At 41.7% G+C, this 19,648-nt stretch overlaps 1 pseudogene; it reads right to left on the bottom strand.

Annotated features, from left to right (window-relative positions):
- Nucleotides 1–3,415: 3,415 nt before the first annotated feature.
- Nucleotides 3,416–3,751, bottom strand: LOC133043648 (cytochrome b-c1 complex subunit 7-like; annotated as a pseudogene).
- Between the last annotated feature and the right edge of the window lie 15,897 nt (nt 3,752–19,648).

Here is a 19,648-nt window from a genome sequence, read left to right as displayed (position 1 = left end):
AGGTTTACATGGAGGAAGAGAGTATACCTTTGTATGAATCTCTTTTTCTTTTTCCCTCCTTTCCTTCTTCTTTATTTCTTTCTGTCTTTCTTTCGCAAACCACAGACCAGCTACACATTCTTTGGCAGTTTCCTGAAGATGAACTTCAGATTTTTGTGGAGAGAGCGGAAAAAAAAAACAAAACAAGAAAGACAAGAGCAAAGGGTGGGAAGAAGTGAGGTGGAAAGCGACGGAGCGCGTGCACACACACGCACACCACGCCTGGCAATAAGGAAGTGAGACCAGACCTTTTTCATGAATGGGCTCAGCACAGCCCGGCCGGACTTCCGCTCTCTCATTCACCAGCTTTCAGATTTCACCTCTGACCGTCCAAGGGAGCTGGCTGCCGGCCCAGGAACGAGGAGCAGTTGGAGATCATCCCCTGACCACAGACAACTGTGTGCTCACAAGAATCTTCCTTTGTGAGCTGGTAAATGCAGATGACCAGAGTGTTGGTAGGACACCAGGTTTGCGGGGGCACTGACCCCTGGGTCCCCCACAACAATGCCTCCCTCCCTGGGAGGCTGCTATTACTGCCCAGGAAACTCAAAAGGAGAGCAGGCACTCCCCACAGGGTCCTGCTCTGGCCAGGGGCTGCACCCTGGGAGGGGTTCACCTGCCTTAAATGATGCTGGATGAGCCTCACGGTCCAGAGGGGACACATCAAGTCCTTCCTGCCGGGGCTGGGGGGCAGCGGGCTGTGGCTTGTGGCCTGAGAGGCTGTTGTTCTTTGACTTCGGGTGGGAGATGCTTGAGGAGCCGGGTGCCCCTGAAGCTGCTGTCAGTGGTTGAAAATTGGTTCCAGAGGGTTCACCCCAGTCCTAGGAAGTCTGGCTGCAGATCTTGATGAAGTTGTTGAAATTTGCTGTACTTGGGAAAGATGGGATGAGAACACCTCCCGCAGGGGTGCTGGCGTGACTCAGAGAGCAGAGGCTGGCTGTCCAGTACCCATCCTGGCCGCAGGTACTGTCACCAAAAACTGCAGCCGCTGTCCACAGAGCCAGGACAGCCTGAGCTTCCAGGACACAGGGCTGACACAGGCTTTTGATGCATGGCCTGCATGGACAGGGAAGAAGGGGTGGCCTGGCCTGGCCACCAAAACAGAAGAGGAAGGAGACAGACACACCCTCGGGGCTAAGCTACTCTTCCTGTGATATCCTTCCCCCCACCCCATCTCCTGCAGCCCTTCTAATGGAAGATCAAGGAGACAACGGAGAAAGGAACATCATTTTCCTGTCCCCACCCTGGTTCCCCTGGTCCACACCCTTGGATGGATCAGAGGGGTTCCCCTGACACCCCAGGTCTTAAGATCTTTGGGCCCAGAGGCAGGGGCCTGGATGAGATGACCTTCAGGGTGCCTCCCCACTTCCGGGGGCCACGAGCCTTTCCCGAAAACGAAACCCAGGACACAGTGCTGGGGGGAGCTGCATTCCACTCCCCGCAGCTGCCGAGCCGCTGGGCCCAGCTCCGGGCACTGGGAACAGACTCGGAAATACCAGTGGGCTTTGTTGGGGCTGATGACTCACAGCGGAGGAATGACAGCGATTCCATTGGACTTTCTAGGAACTCCCCTGCAGCTGGAGTGTCCCTGTCTCTAGGTCCTCCCTGGAGCACAGAAAGGATGCTGCTCATGGGAGAGGGTGGACCGATGCCAATGGACCCCAGGAGGGGCTGGTGGGGTTCTCCTGTGATCAAGTGGGGCTCCGGGCACCTCTTCTGGGATAACTGGAGCATCCTTCTTGACCCATTCTCCTGGTCCCCACTCTCCCTCCTCTGCTTGCCGACTCCCCACTCCCCCCACCTCATGCACTCACCCACCCAACACATGCAGTGCAGAGGATCTGAGGAGTGTGAGCTAGGACGGCAGTGATGTGAGGAAATGCCCACTGGTCTGAGGGCTGTGATCATGAAAGCCGCTCTATCTCCCGTAATCCTCACAGCCGCCTGAGCCCGGCCCTATCACTGTGCCTTTTTTACAGACACTGATGAAGAGCCTTAGAGAGATCAAGAAATCCTTCCCAGCTTGCATGCCGAGCAAATGGCAAAGCTGGGAATTGAGCCCATCTCTGCTCAGCTTCGAAGCCCGTGGGTTTAGCTCTTCTCTTTCATATGCTCCTTATCAGCTCCAGTTTTTTTTTTTTTTTCAGCTCCAGTTTTATGAGAAGGAGACATGAAGCTCTTCCAGAGGGGAAGGGCAGGTCTTACTCTTTCTCCATCAGTTGCTCTTTGAAAAGGCAGTGGCTGAAATTTGCTGAGGCTGGAGGATGTGCAGGAATATGCTGCCGGCGGAGGGTCTAGGGTCACAGGGGCCCTAGAGCAAGGCTGGACCTTGCCGCTCCTATAGGAACATCTCTTCCACAGCCACTGACCCACTCTTCCAGCTGGTGTTCACGATTTTGTCTCTCTCCTTCCCCATCTTCTTCCAAGTCCACCTCTCGGGGCTTCTCTGGCTGCTGGTCCCATTCCTGCCTTCTCTCTGCAAATTCTTCTGACCTCCTAACCATCTATCTGGATGGAGCCCAGTTGCCTTGTGACTGCTTTTTCCAGTCTCCTTTCCTGAGCCGTGATGGTCCTGTTTGCTCATGGTTTCCCTTCTCTCTGTGTCTGAGTTCCTGAACCACCTCACTCTCGATGTCCTCTCAGTATCTCACACTCAAATGTCCTGCCAGAGGCTCCCATGGGTTAGTGACTACCCAGTCTAGAGTCGGTGTGTCCAGCCTGACTTTCAAGCAGCTAGCCTTCGATAGGAGACCGCAGGGGCCCATATCCTTTCCAAGTTGTTGTGGTCAGGATGGCAGGGAAATATGGTCCAAAGCATATGGGTTCAGTTGTGTTATTGTGGTTGTTGTTGTTAGTTGCTCAGCCATGTCTGACTCTTTGCCATCCCATGGACTGCAGCACGCCAGGCTTCCCTGTCCTTCACCATCTCCCAGAGTCTGCTCAAACTCATGTCCATTGAGCTAGTGATGCCATCCAACCATCACATCCTGTTGCCCTCTTCTCCTCCTGCCCTCGATTTTTCCCAACATCAGGGTCTTTTCTAATGAGTCGGTTCTTTGTGTCAGGTGGCCTAAATATTGGAACTTCAGCTTCAGCATCAGTCCTTCCAATGAATATTCAGGGTTGATTTCCTTTAGGATTGATTAGTTTGATCTCCTTTCTGTCCGAAGGACCCTCAAGAGTCTTCTCCAACACCACATTTCAAAAGCATCAGTTCTTCAGTGCTCAGATTTCTTTTTTTTTCCAACAATAATTATGATATTTATTTAAAGTAATACATTTACAGCCCAAATAGTTCTACATTGTACATTTTAGGTTTAACCAACTTCATAAAAATACTTGAGAACAGCTGTATCCACAGATTTAGACTGCTAAATTATTTCCTTGCCCATTCTTCTCTCTCTTTTCTTTCCCGAATAACCTCTTTCAGATGTGGTTCAAGGTAGAATTTATCCTCCTCATATTTTGTCCACTGCTCTTTAGGCAGGATCGGCTGCCTCATACTGAGGTCCAGTGCTCTCTTAATGCGAAACACTCTGTCGTTATACAGGTTCTCAGGAAGCCTTCTTATGGCTTCTTTTACATCGTCATTCTCATGTATTGTGTCATCTCGCATTAAGCCCAGTTTATTGAACCCAGCAGCATTGTAATACCATCTTCAGATACCCTCCAGCCACCTGCTTGATGCTGAAAGAGCTGGCTGGCCGGCCATGCTGACCTGATACAGAAGCGTTGCCTCCTGGGTAAGTCCCAGAGGTCAAGCAGGCAGCCTTCTTTATGGTCCAACTCTCACATCCATACATGACTACTGGGAAAACCGTAGCTCTGACTATACAGACCTTTGTCGATAAAGTGTTATCTCTGCTTTTTAATATGCTGTTTAGGTTTGTCATAGCTTTCCTTCCAAGCAGCGAGCGTCTTTTAATTTTGTGATTGCAGTCACTGTCCACAGTGATTTTGGAGCCCCCAGAAAATAAAATCTGCCACTGTTTACTTTTCCCCCTTCTATTTGCCATGAAGAGATGGGACTGGATGCCATGATCTTAGGTTTTTAAATGCTGAGTTTTAAGTCAGCTTTTTCACTCCTCCTCTTTCACCCTCATCAAGAGGCTCTTTAGTTCCTCTTTGTTTTCTGCCATTAGAGTGATATCATCTGAATGTCTGAGGTTGTTGATGTTTCTCCTGGCAATCTTGATTCCAACTGGTGATTCAGTTGCTTATTCCCAGTTTAAATATGGGAACCTGACATTGAGAGGTGAAGCCAACTGCCTGAGGTCAAGCATTTAGAAGGCAGTGGAATCCAGAATAAGATATAGATCTTTCATTTCCAAAGTCTGAGAATTTTCTACTCTATGGTGCTACCACCCAAGAAAAAATGAGTTGTGTTTGGTTTTGTGTTCAAAGTAATTTTGCATTTTAAGCTATAGGAAAATCATCATTTCTACAAGGTCTTCCCCTCAGCCAACCTGAAATTTCCCATCATTCTGAATAAATGAAGAGGTATTATCGTAAATGTGTTAATGTTAAATAAAAACCTTTGCATGACTTCCCCGGTAGTCCAGTGGTTAAGACTTTGCCTTCCCATGCAAGGGGGGCAGGTTCGATCCCTGGTCAGGGAGCTGAGATCCCATGTGCCTCTTGGCCAAAAACCCAGAAGCAATATTGTAACAAATTCAATAAAGACTTTGAAAAGAATGGTCCACATCAAAAAAAAAAAAAAAACAAAAAAAAAAAACTTTAAAAAACCAAAAGCTTAGCACTAAAAATCTGACATAGAATTTTTCAAATGATGATACTATTATTAATAATAGCATTATTTGTTAATTACATACTAATTACTGCTACTTGCAAAAAATAAAAACAGCAGAACTGTTAGTAATAATACTACAAAGACCTATTCATAACAAAACTCACACAAGAGCAGGGGTCATGGATTAAGAGGACTGACTCAGCTATCATCAGCTGGCTCTGTGGCCTGGGCAAGATGGTGTCCTTCAGCGTGCATGCATGCTAAGTCACTTCGGTCGTGTCTGACTCTTTGTGACCTCATAGACTGTAGCCCACCAGGGTCCTCTGTCCATGGAATTCTCCAGGCAAGAATATCGGAATGGGTTGCCATGCTCTCCTTCAGGGGATCTTCCTAACCCTTCCTAACACAGGGATCGAACCTGTGTCTCTTACATCTCCTGCATTGGCAGGAGGATTCTTTACCACTAACACCACCTGGAAGCCTGGTGTCCCTCTGGGTCCCCTCAAATGAGGGGCTTGATCTAAATAACTTCTGTGACTCCTTCTAGCTCCAGCATCCTACTATGCTAAATATTTGGCTGAAAGAAGTAGGTAAACTGAGGGTTTATTGAAGCTAAGCCATTAGACCTTCCCCACCCTTCAGTGAGGCAGCTCTGATGGGATCTGGAGGTAGGGACGGTTCAGAGAAGTCCTTGCTACAACTTCTTCTCTGAGCCACACTAACTGGTTGCCCTTTAGGGATTAAAAAGCTTCCTCCACATTCCGCTGGACACACACAGGTCATCCCAGTGGCCATGTCCCCTCCCTTGGTTCTCATCTGTTGGACGCTACAGGCGGCGGAATTTCCATGGGCTCAAACAGCTGCGGATAGCTGCAGAGTCTGGGGTGGTCTCTGTTAACCCCCAGCTGCTTCAACAGCAGGCGGGGGAGGCGGGTGAGGGAGCTTCCTCTGGCTTCCTCTGGACTGCAGCTGTTCAGAACATCCCCGGAACAATGGTTGACTTCCACGACAAGAATGTGTCAAGACCGAATTTTTTTTTTTTTAAACTCAGAAAATGATTTCAGATTGACTTACAAACTAGTCCAAATATGTCCTCTGGAATATACAACATGGTCATAAAGTGCCCCAAGATCATGCCTCACACATAGCAAGTACTCAAGCTAGTTAACAAATATATGCTAGCTCATTATTGTGAATATTAGTGCTCCTGGAATAACGAGATTGAAATGATGATAATATCCAAACTCTACTCATCTTCCCCAGGCCAGCTCAAGTTTGCTTTCCTTGAGGAAGTCTTCCTGCATTCTTCAGGCTATAGTTATCACTAGCATTCATTCATTCACTCATTCAGCAAATACTTTCCAAGTGCTTGGGGTTCTAGGTGTTGAGGCTATAACAGAGAATAAGAGCCAATGTCCCTACTCTGATGGAGTTTGTATTCTGGTAAGCAAAGATAATAATTTACACAGTAAAGAAAAAACAAGATTCATTCTATCAAATACTTAAGGAGCACCTACTGTGTGCCAAACACGTGTTTAGGTATTGGAGACATAGTGTTGAGACAAACCTAAGTCTCCCGACTGAAAACACTTTCCTTTTAGTGGAAAAACAATGAAGACATGAATTAACTAGTTTAGACATGGTGAGTCTTTAAAGAAAAGGAAACAGGGACATGTGTCTGGAGTGAAGGAGGATGGGAAGTGCTACTTAAACCAAAGCAGTCAGGTTTCAATAATTTCTAGAAAATACGCATCGCAATGATAACTTCTACTGCACTCACTGTCCAGCTCAATCATGTCCCACACCGTATCATTGAAGTCCTCTCCTGCAACACTGGCTTAGATATAGTAGCTGCCTGCTGTATTTGAGGGGTTGCTTACCTGAGTTTAGCAGGGAATAGGCTCTTTTAACTGGATTGAAGCTACTTCTGCAGTGTCTCACAAAGGTCTGGAAACTCTGGGGACTTGCGGGAGCAAGAGCAGGTGAGAGACAAGTGATGGAAAAGAACTTTTCGGGGATACTGGAGATTGAGGTTCTATGAAGAAGTACTAGAATACATGGGCTTGACTTCCAATGGGAAGTCCTGAATGCCATCATGGGCAGCTCAAAGTCTGGCTCTTCACCAGCTCTGCTGTCTCATCACACTTCCTGATACCCCCACTGCCTCCCTTCTGTATCGAGATTTGAACTTTCAGAGCACTTTTCTCTCCAGCTCGAGGTTTACAGCATATTCTTGCAAGATAAACGTGACAAATACTATTATCTCCTTTTGACAGTGAGGGAGCAGAGAAAGGTCAGAAGTCTTACCCAAGGCCACCCAGGAAGTCGTAAGTCAGAGGAGAAACCAGGAATGGACCGGCTCTCCTAATTCAGAATACTTTGTTCTGCCTGCCACATGGCCCAACAGTACCATAATTCACTTCTTCAGCATGAAATACGCATCCATTCTGAGCTCTTCTGGGTGTTTAGAATAAGGATCTGACTTGGGACTTTTTCTGGAAGCTTGAACTCTCCTTCTCGCTGACTCCCCAGCCTCTGCCTGGCTATCCTTGTGGGTGGTGGGGAAGGAACCCACAGTCATGGGCAGCGTGGGAGGCGGACACTTGGGTCTGACCTCAGGACAGCTGTCCTGGTTAGAGAAGGATGCGCTTGAGCCCTGAGGCATGCCCTGCTCCACACTCTTCTGGAATTGCTGAAGGCAGTTTGGAAGGTCTCAGGCAGAGTGTTGACCAGACAGGATAGCATTAGTGGGTCAGGCTGGAGGAGACCTGCGCCTGGTCCCGTGGCTGGAACCCCTTGGAAAGGGGGCACTTTCCTATGCTTGTACCGACCTCCTCTTGATATCCTGCATCCCAGTGCCCGTACAGCCATCACTGTGGTCTTTGAAAATGGAGCTCAGCATTTCTCTCTCCTGCTTGAAACTCTTCGAAACCCCACTTCTTGCTCCGAGGATAAAGCCTCACACGGCTCCTAACTGCTTGCAGGTTGTGGTCCCCCCTGCTCACTCGTGGGCAATATTTCTCATCAGCAGTCTCTCCCTCTATCCGACTCCAGCTACAGTGGCTTTTCTGAGCCTTGGGGCTTTTGCGTAGACTGCCTGGAACCCTCCCTTCCCTTCCCCCACTTCTGTGCTTGAGTATGTCTTACTTACTTTCAGACTTCAGCTTAAAAGTCACCTCCTCAGACTAGAGGACTACCCCTGTTAGGTTTTCTCATAACACTTTCCCACTTCTTTAAGAGAGTAGCTATCACCATTATGGTTCATTTTTTATTTTTTAAATTTGTATTGGAGCATAGTGGCTCTACAGGGTAGCGTTAGCTTCTGTCATACAGCAAAGTTGAATCACTTTATGTGATTCACATGTACACATATATGTGTACATATATGTACACATATATCCCCTCTTTTTCGAATTTCTTTCCCATAGGGGTTGCCACAGAGCACCAGGTTGCGTTCCCTGTGTTATACGTCAGATTCTCATTAGTTTTCTATTTTGCGCACAGTACCCATCGTGTGTATAAGTCAATCTAAAGCCAACTGCTTACTAGTTCACCTCCACCTCCGCCACCCCTCCTCCTTTTGGTAAGGGAGTTCCTTAGTTCCTAGGACATTGCCTGGCACTCCAGGCATATTTGTTGAATGACTGAAGGAACTCATATGCCCTAAGGGTTGGGAGGACATGTAGGGTCATCCAATCCAATGAGTCTCCTTTACAGCATTCCTACGAGGTGTCCCCTACTTATGTTTCAGAGCCTCTGTGGAGGAGAACTTGCTGTCCGTCAGACTAAGGAGACAACCTCCCCAGGGGTCAAATTCTCAGGCCCCTGAGTATGTTATTTAGCTCCTCTGGTTCCTGTCCTGTCAATGTGATACGAATAAGACCCACTTCACAGGAAGGCTGTCATTATGAAATGATATCAGGCACATGAAACCTGGTGACTGACACCACCTGATGGTTCAGTAAGTGTGAGTTATTCATATTATTATTTCCATAATCATCACCACAGAAGGTGAAAGTGTCCTTACATTTCATTATGACTGATTTCTCTATAAATCTGTTTCTACCTTTGGGTTTGCACAGAATGTTTCTGGCATGTTCCACATGACAGCCTTTGGAGTCTTGTTGACTGCGGGTTTTCTCCAGTTTACCGTGAGATAGATACTGGACCAGTTCTAAGCTCCTCACCATCTTGGTCCCTCTCTGAATAACTCCTTTTTGTCTGTGTCCCCTGACATCTTGGACTGTCCTAGAAATGAAGACAGTGCTGGTCCTGACAGATCCAGGGCTATGGGCATCAGATAGAGAGTGACAGAAACAGTTTAGGCTTTGGACCCGGCTAAGGTATAAGGAGCTTTACAGGCTCTTCGGCAAACCTCGGGGGTTTCAGGTCTCACCTTGAGATGGGAACTGAAGGATACACTGTGAGGAGTTCAGGTCTGAGCTTAGGCAAACTCAACCTGTTCCAATCCACTAATTTTCTTCCTATCTCTTCTTCTTTTAAAGGCACCCAGTGCCTATACACCACTCCAGCTTACGCATGGAGTTTCCTACTTAATAAACCACGAAAGTTGCACAGATTCTGTTTTTAGAACTTACCACTCTTTAGTTATACCTTTTTGAGGTCCTTTCTCTCCTGAGTTAATATACCAGATTAGTTCCTGCTAAAGTGTTAATGACTAACCGCGGCTCCCTTCCTGCCTGCCATCTGCCACCCCCTCCCCAAAGGGCTGGATAAATTTGAACCTTAGACAGGGATGGCAGGGTCTGAGAAGGAGTTCATTCTGAGTGGGCGGAGAGCTCACCTAGGGCTCTCCCTTTCACCCTGGGCAGGTAGTTTCCCCTTCTACCTGTGCCTGAAGCCAACTGACCTTATGAATACAATCCGCTGGAAAGGAGGGCTGTCCCAGTGAGTAGGCAGTTAATATGAAGACCGCCATCTACTGGCAGATGGTATCTATCGGCCCTATTGGTGTGCTCGGTAAATTATTGCTACTGCCCCGACTTTTCTGATTGGATTGCTTGAGTGAGGACGACCAGTCATCTCCCTTACTCCTTTTCTCTCATTTTCCATTTTCCTTTTTTTTTTTTTTTAAAGTCCTTTTAAAAACTTTGATTCCATAATATACATAGTGTTTCACAGAGCCTTCGAGCTGAAAGGAATCTGTGACGTGCATAACCGTTGTAAGCCATTAACACTTTAGTATAAATTAACCCATTGGACTGCCCATTTCTGAATCTCTGAAACAAATGCAACTGCTCCTGAAATCTCTCGTATCTTTGGGACTCCGTATTTCCAGTTCCTTCACCCCTACTAATAGTCTCCAAACATCCTTCCAATTAGAAGGGTAAATATATTTGCCATCTTCTTAACCACGATTCATGTGTGGTACTTTTGCTTTATGTGGGTTCCATCTGTCATCTTCTCATGGGCTATTTTACTTCTGAAGATATTTGGCTTCTTTCTTTTTTGTTTTTTTTTTTTGGATAGAGAATAAATCTACTCTGGATGATTCGTTTTAAGATGATGACTGCCTTCAGTTATTAGGTTAAATTGTGGATGTTGTTTGTAAATTGATATGTTAAATCTGCAGCTTCTAAGAGCTTGACAATAAAAATAAAGCCTATGATGATATAAAATAATTTTATAAAAAAAGTTTTGGCAAATATATATTAAAGTGACAATATTTCAATTTATCTAACTTTAGGCATATCAAATTAAAAGATACCTTTAAGAAAAAGAATAACACAGATAAGTAATAATCTTTTGATGAGTAAAGCATTTTAAGTGACTGTTCAGAACTAGAGAAAGTCAGTGTCTTCCCAAGTGGTAAAGAACTCGCCTGCAATGTAGGAGACATAAGAAACACAGGTTTGATCATTGGATAGGGGCGATCCCCTGGAGGAGGAAATGGCAACCCACTCCAGTATTCTTGCCTGGAGAATCCCATGGACAGAGGAACCTGGCGGGCTGTAATATGCGGGTCACAAAGAGTCAGATACAATAGAAGCAACTTAACGCGCACAATGACTACATAGACTCAAAAATAGGTACTTTTAAGTCAGGTATTTTCTGATTCTTTGCTTTCAGTGATATCAGAAGAGGACCTAATGGAGTTGTCAGCTGATAGATGATTAAAAATAATTCTTGATGATAGAGCAGTATGCTATTTTTGGCATAGAACTTGGAAAGAGTTCAGATAGTTAAATCATATTGCTATAATAAAACTCCTTCCAAATGATTTATGTGGACAAAGTTTCCCAGCATTTCTTCTGTAAAAATGAGAAGCAGGAATGGAATGGATACTGCTCCTTGCCTAATTCTAATAACAGGTAATATCACAAATGGATATATAAGGTCATTAAAAATAAAAGCCATATTCATTTTATTGAGATAATTTGCTAATAAAAATTCTTAATTAAACTTTTTAATTTGAGAAGAGCTTCCCTGGTAGCTCAGACGGTAGAGAATCTGCCTGCAATGTGGGAGATCTGGGTTCAGTCTCTGGATTGAAAAGATCCCCTGGAGGAGAGCATGGCAACCCACTCCTATATTCTTGCCTGGAAGATTCCCATGGAGAGAGCAGGCTGCAGTTCATGGGGTCGCAAAGAGTCGGACACGACTGGACTGAGTGACTGAGCACACACAATTTGAGAAAATAGACTGGCAAGCAGTTGTAAGAAATGATACACAGATATCCTGTGTACCTTTTTTACCCAATGGTAGCGTCTTTGGACACTGTCGTACAGTGTCATGACATGTCATATCTAGAAGTCAGGAGATAGAATACTTTTATCACAAGGAGGATTCTTCCTGTTGTCCTTTTATCACCACACCTATTTCCCTTCCATTTTGCTCCTCCTTAACTACTAATCTGTTCTCCATTTCTATGGTTTTGTCATTTCAACAATAATATTAATATATAGCAGAATCGGCCACTATGTAACCCTTTGGGATTGACTTTTACTAAGCGATATTCTCTCGAGATTCATTCAGGTGTTACATGTATCAATAGTTCATTCATTTTTATTGCTAAGTGATAGTTCATGATATCAATGGAGCATAGTTATTTAACCATCCACACAATCCTGTCCCAGAAAATTATATAGTTAGAATTATTCGGTGTGTAGCCTCTTCAGCTGGATTTCTTAAAATTATCAACATGTTTTTGAGGCTCCTCCACTTCTTTTCATGGCTTAATGACTTTTCTTTCTCATGCTAAATAATAGTTCATTGTATAGAAGTACTGCTGTTTGTTTACCCATTTACCTATTGAAGGACATTCACCATTTGGCAATTGTAAATAATGTTGATGGGCATAGAGTTTTTTGTGGACATGAATTTTCAACTCACTTGGGTGAATACCCAGGAGCGCAATCATGGATTGCATGATAAGATTACATTTGGCTTTGTAAGAAGCTGCCAGACTGTCTAACAAAGTGGTAGCACCATTTTTCATTCATTTGCAATGAATGAGAGCTCCTGTGGCTCTTTGCTTACCGGCATTTATTGTTGTCAGCTTTGGAATAGGTATGTAGTACCTGTTTTTTATTAATTTACAGTTCCCTAATGATCTATGACGTGGAGCAACTTTTATGCTTATCTGTAATTTGTAAATCTTTTTTGGTGAGGTCACATCTTGTGCCCACTTTTTGATTGTTTTTTTTTTCCCCTTGTTTTCTAATGGTTGAGTTTTAAGAATTCTTTCTATGTTTTAGGTAACAGAATTTTTAAAAAATCAGATGTGTGTTTGGCAAAGATTTTTTCCAGCCTCTGACTTGTTTTTTCCATTCTCTTAACAGTGTCTTTCACTGAATAGAAGTTTTTAACTTTAACGAAGTTGAACTTATTAAGTATTTGTTTCATGGATTGGATTTTGGTGTTATATCTCAAAGTCAAGGACAAATTGGATGTTATGAAGGTCTTCTCTATGTTATCTTTTAGAAGTTTTATAGTTTTGCATAAAGACTGTGTCTAGATTAATTTTTTTGCATGTCCAGTCATTCTTGGCACTATTTGTTGAAAATACCCTCCTTTCGCTATTAAATTTCCAGTAGTCATTTGTCAAAGATTAGTTGACTATATCAGTATGTGTCTAGTTTCGAATTCTCTATTCTGTTTCACTGATCTATTTGTCTATACTTTTACCGATACCACACTGTCTTGATTGCTATAGCTTTATAGTAAGTCTTGAAGTTGAATAGCGTCTGTCTTCAGATGTAGTTCTTTTTTAATACTGTGTTGGCTATTCTGGGTCTTTTGACCCATAAAAACTTGAGAATTCGTTTGCTGATAATCACAAAATAACTTCTGAGATTTTGATAGGAGTTGTGTTGCATCTACAGCTCATTTGTCTACTTTGACATCTGAACAATATCAAGTTCATATCTAACTTGGGATATGTCTCCACTTATTTGACTGTTCTTTGATTTCTTCCATCAGAATTCTGTTCTTTCCCTCATATAGCTCTCTCATACATTTAGAAGAGTAATACTTAAATACTTCATTTTTGGGGGGAGGTGCTAAGATAAATGGTGGTAGGTTTTTAATTTTTACATTCCAAACAGTATTGGTATACAGGAAAGATAATGAACTTTTGTGTATTAATCTTAGATTCTGCAACCTTGCTATTATTATTTATTAGTTACTGAAGTTTTTTTGTTTTTATTGCTGTTAATTCTTTGGGATTTTTCTACATAGGCAGTTGTGTTATCTACAAGCAATGAAAGTTTTAGTTCTTCTTTCTCAATATGTATACATTTTACTTCCTTTCTCGTCTTTTCTACATTAGCTAGGACTTACATTATAATGTTGAATTAGAGTGGTGAGAAAGAATATTTTTGCCTTATTGATTCAATTATATTTTGTTTTAACCATTTTGATGGATGCATAATGATAACTTGTGATTTTATTTGCATTTCCATGATGGCTAATGATATTGGATCTCTTTCAATGTATTTATTTGCTATTTATATAGTCTTTTTGGTAAAATGTCTTTTCATGTCTTTTGCCCTTTTCCTAATTGGATTATTTGCTTTTATTTTACTGTTAAGTAGAAAAGTTTTACTTTTCTAAAAGAGTTGTTTTTTAAAAAAAATATTTTCTAGATACTAGTATTTGTCAGCAAGACTTGTATGCTTTTAATGGGATCTTTTGCAGAGCAAAAGTTTAAGATTTTGAAAAAATCTAATTTACCAGGTTTTTTAGTACCAAGTATATTTTTTGTGTGAAGCATAAGAACTCTTTTGCTTAGCCTAGATTCTGATGATTTCCTCTTATTTTTTTCTTAAAAATTTGTAGTCATAATTTACATCTAAGTCTGGGATCCATTTTGAGTTAATTTTTGTATAAAATATGAGACTTATGTTGAGGAGTTTTTATTTTCATTTGTTTATTTTTATGTCCATGGCTCCAGCTGCTCCAGCATCGTTTGTTGAAAAAGCTATCTTTCTTCCATTGTGTTGCTTTTGCCCATTTGTCAAAAGGAAGACATATGTGTGTGTCTGTTTCTATATTCTGTTCCATTCATCTCTCTATTCTTTCACTAATGACACACAGTCCTAATTATTGATTTATTGTTGCTATAAATAAGTCTTAAAATCAGCTAGACTGACTTCTCTCAATTTATTATTCTTTTTCAAAATTATTTGGGCATTCCTAATTCCTTTGCCTTTCCATTTAGGTTTTAGAATCATCTTATCCAACATCTTGTTGGGTTTTGAGAAGTGTGTTGAACATGTATACCTGTCTGGGAACTACTGACGTATTTCCTATGTGGAGTCTTTCTGTACATAAACACAACCTGTCTCTCCATTTAAATCTTACTGATTTCTTTCATAAGCTTTGTATAATTTTAGATGTATAAGTCCTATACATATTTCATTAGATTTATACATAAATATTTCAGCTTTCTCAGCAATTGTAATATGGTTTCACATTTTGTATCTGTGTCCATTTGTTTGTTGCCAGTATATGGGACTACAACTAATTGATTTTTGAATGTTTATCTAATATCCTGTGACCCTGCCAAATTTCCTTATTAGTCCTATGAGTTTTTTGTAGATTCCTTGGGATTTTCTTCATGGACAATAGTATCATCTGCATCGGGATGGTTTTATTTCTTTTTTCTGATCCACATGCTTTTATCTCTTTTTCTTTTTTTGCTTTATTGCCCAGACAAGAACTTGCAGCACTATACTGAATAAAGTGGTGAAAGCAGAAGCTGTTGCCTTGTTCCAAATTTTATGGAGAAAACATTTAGTTTTTAAACTTTAAGGATAAGGTTAGCTGTAGCTTGTTCCTCATCAAGCTAAGGAAGTTCTTCTCTACAATGTTCCTATATTTTTCTTCCTGAGAGATTTTATCAAGAATGGATGCTGAATTTTGTAAAATGTGTTTTCTGCTTTGGTTAGTATGATCATATAATTTTTCTTCTTTAACTAGGTGATATGGTTGATTACACTGATGATGAATTTTTTAAAAGTTTAATAAAATGAATTTATTAATATGTTTATTATAAAAATAGCAACAAAACTTTCCAAGTGTGAGTCTTCCCAATTTTCCTGAATAAGGAAGTATACTAGGGAAATAATAAACAGCCTTTTTTATTCTAAAATAATAAACAGCCATTGATCAAGCCTTCAAGCCTCGAATCTTGGCTATGTTTTGTTGTTTTTGATTGATAGATTTTAAAATATTGAACTAGTTTTGCAATTCTGAAATAAACCCAGATTGGTTATAGTGTAAAACTCTTTTTATAATTGTTGAATTCTGTTTTCCAATATTTTATTAAGAAATATTATCCATATTTAAGAGATTTATTGATCTGTAATACTCTTCCTTGTTTTGTGTGTTTTTTATACTGGTTCTGCTATCATGATAGTGCTAGCTTCATAAAATAAATGGAAATGTGTTTTCTGAAAGAGATTGTATAGAACTGGTATTCATTCTTCTCTAAACATTTTGAAAATTCTCCAGTGGATCCATCTGGGCCTTGAGATTTTTTTTATTTTTTATTTTTAAATTTTCAAATTCAATTTTCTTAGTGGTTATAGAGTTATTTTAGATTATCTCTTCCCTATTGGGTGAGTTATAATTATTTTTTATAATTATTTATAAGCTTGTGTCTTTTGAGGAATTGGTCCATTTCATACAAGTTGTCAGGTTTACCAAGAGTAGAGCTGATTGTAGAATTCCATTAGTAGCACATTGATGTCTTAGGCTCTGTAGTGACAACTTTAGTTTCGTTCCTGATACTGGTCATTTCTGTTTCTCTCTCCCTTTCTCTTGGTCAGCCTTGCTGGAGGCTTATCAATTTTGTTGATCTTTCCAAAGAACCATCTCTTTATTTCACAGATTTTCTCTTTTTAAATTTCTCTTTTCTGTTTTGAAATTTCATTTATTTTTACTACTGTCTTTAATGATTTCCTTCCTTCTGCTCACCCTTGGATTTATTTGCTCTTCATTTTCTAGGCTTTTAAGATGGGAGATTTGGTTATTGATACGGGAATTTTCCTCTTTTCTAATATAAACATTAATTACACATACTTTCCTCTCTGCCTGGCTGTGTTCCGTAACTTTTGCGATGATGTATTTTCATTTCCTTTCAGTTCAATGTATTTTTGGACTTCCTCTGAGACTTCCTCTCTTCCCATGGGCTATGCACAAGTGTTTTGGTATTTTCTTGTTATCTTTCTGTTATTGATTTCTAGCTTAATTCCACAGTAGATGGAAATCACATTCTATACCATTTCAATTATTCTAAATGTGCTGAGGTTTGTTTTATGACCCAGAGTATGCTTTATTCTATATTTTAAAATTTCTTATCAAAATATGTGATATTTTATACTGTTTTTATTAATTGTGTACTACTAATAATTCTTATTCAAACCTATTATTAATACAGAACAAAATTTGGACGATTGTAGGACATAACAGTTGTAGGAGCTTTGGAATTCTAGACATATTTTTGTTGAATTACAGCAAGTGAGGCAAAGTAGAAATACAATTTCAAAAGGAAAAGGATACAATATAAGATTCACAAACTTAAAAAATTTGCTTATACATTTAAAAAAATATATGATGTATATCAAATAATTGTGACAACTCTTTTCCATGGCAAGCATGCAAAAGTCTGATCAAAGAATTTTATTTTAAACTGCAAATGTTTATAATACTCTGGAAATTGCATCCACTTTAACTACATATTAATTCATTTTATGTTTTGGCTACTCTGCGTGACATGTGAGATCTTAGTTCCCTGCCTAGGGATCAAACACATGCCCCTTGCCTTGGAACTGCAGAGTCTTAACTACTGAACCAGCAGGGTTTAATCTACATATTAAATTTTGATGTAAACTTTTGGATGTTAACTTACAAATGAAAGAGAATATGCAATTAAAAAAAAATTGTGTGTGTGTAGTTGGTGGTGAAAAGGAAGCTGAGAGCCAAAAACTGGATGCTTTTGAACTGTGGTGTTGGAGAAAGCTCTTGAGAGTTCTTTGAACTGCAAGAAGAATCAAACCAGTCCATCCTAAGGAAAATCAGTCTTGAATATTCTCTGGAAGGACTGATGCTGAAACTGAAGCTCCAATATTTTGGCCACCTGATGCCAAGAACTGACTCATTGGAAAAGAACCTGATGCTGGGAAAGATTGAAGGCAGGAGGAGACGAGTGGTGAGATGGTTGGATGGCATCACCGCCTCAATGGACATGAGTCTGAGCAAGCTCAAACTCATGGTGATGGACAGGGAAGCCTGGCGTGCTTCAGTCCATGGGGTTGCAAAGAGTCAGACATGACTGAATGACTGAACTAAACTGAACTGAGGTGGTGGTGAGTAAGCTAGCAAGGACTAAAGACCGATAGTCTGGATGAGTGAAGAGGATGGGTTAAGGCAATTGTGTCCCAGGTATAAACACCCACATCAAAAGATCACTGTTAAAGAAAAACCAGACACCTCGAGTTAGAGTCTAGTGCTTTTTTGTATCTGGAAAGACGCAAGAGTCTGGGCTCACTGAAATCATGCCTTTGATGTGCATCTTGGCTACCTGGTACCAGGACCCTGCTTTTCTGCATCCTGAATCCCCTCAGGGTGCACGGTTGGGCAGCTGCAGTGGCTGCTGGTTTGATGGTCCCTACATCCTTTGTTTCCTGATACAGTGGGCTATCCCAGAGTCCCTTCAGTCTGAGGACTCCTTGACTCTAAGACTCTTTGAGCTGGATTTCACAAATAACCTCCCTCTCCTCATGATTTGCTGGTCTTCCTCACTCTGCCTGAAGTTCCTTGCACGGTGTCTTTTCAACTCCTTGTTCCAGGTTCTGTTGTCTTTCGTATCCTGCTCACTCTCCCCAAGAGCATCAGTATTCCCCTCAAGCTCTCTCCTCCAGCATCTCCCTCAGCACACGGGGTCCACACCTGCCTTTCTTGACTTGGCTCATCCTTCCTGTCTCCCCTGCCAGTGTCAGCCAGGCACCTTCTAATTCCTGGCTTGTTTAGCTCATGGCTGTGAACCACACCCACAGAATAACACTCCAGGGAGAAGATTCCTAAATCTATTAAAGGGCAAATCCTCCACACCTAAGAGTGACTCCTCTCTCCTCTGGAAGACAGGCTCTCAGATCCCACAGGTGCAGCCCTCTTGAAGCCAGAAAAGTTTAGCTTTCCCATGTTACTAGGCTTCACCTTCAAACCTGGCACACAAGAGAAGCCAGCAGGTAGTCCAGATGGTCTATGACAATGAAGGATTTAAATATTCTCCCTCAGGACTTCCCTGGCAGTCCAGTGGTTAAGACTGCACTTCCAGAGCAAGGGGCATGGTTTTGATCCCTGGTCAGAGAACTAAGATCCCACATACCACTTGGTATGGCCGAAACATTGTAATAAATAAATATTCTGTCTCTGAATTGATGCTTTAGAACTGTGAAGCTGGAGAAGATTCTTGAGAGTCCTTTGGACAACAAAGAGATCAAACTAGTCAATCCTAAAGGAAATCAACCCTGAATATTTATTGGAAGGACTGATGCTGAAGTGGAAGCTCCAACACTTTGGTCACCTGATGCAAAGAGTCAACTCATTTGAAAAGACCCTGATGCTGGGAAAGATTGAGGACAGGAGAAGAGGGTGTCAGAGGATGAGATGGTTGGATGGCATCACCGACTCAATGGACATGTGTTTGAGCGAACTCCGGGAGATAGTGAAGGACAGGGAAGCCTGGTGTGCTGCAGTCCATGGGGTGGCAAAGAGTGGGACACAGCTTAGGGACTGAGCAAAACAACTATATAGCACAGGGAAATATATTCAATATGCTATGATATTAATAAATCATAACAGAGAAGAATGTGCAAAAGAATACATGTGTATATAACTGAGTCACTTTGCTGCACAGCAGAAATTAATACAGCATTGGACATCAACTATGCTTCAACAAAATTTTAAAAATAGCCTATCTCTTGTCTCTATAAGCCATTGAAATATCTGGGAACCATCTAAACATGTGAATGGTTCTCAGCACTAAAACTGGGAGCACCACGGACCCTCTGTCCTGAAGTGATTTCATAAGTACACGGCACCATCCGAGTGGTGTTCCTGCTGAAACACGCACCTCCCCGAGTCTTTGAATTTAGACTCCACAGGAAGTACAGGGGATAAAAGAAGAAGTCAAATGCACCACAAAGAAGTAACCCCCACACACCCAGGGAGTGAAACATCCATGGCAGTGGGCACCGTTTCTTTCATAACCGATGATGCCGAAAAGAAAAAAGAGGATTCAAGTCAGAATGGAGAGACAAAGGGGGCATCAAACCAAACACAGTAGACGAATCTTGTTTGGATCCTTCTTGAGACAAGTCAAATGTAAAA

The sequence above is a fragment of the Dama dama genome, chromosome 22, assembly GCF_033118175.1.
Source record: "Dama dama isolate Ldn47 chromosome 22, ASM3311817v1, whole genome shotgun sequence".
Classification (NCBI taxonomy): Eukaryota; Metazoa; Chordata; class Mammalia; order Artiodactyla; family Cervidae; genus Dama; species Dama dama.
Note: the sequence above shows the minus strand (reverse complement) of the source record. Positions and strands in the feature narration are given on the sequence as shown.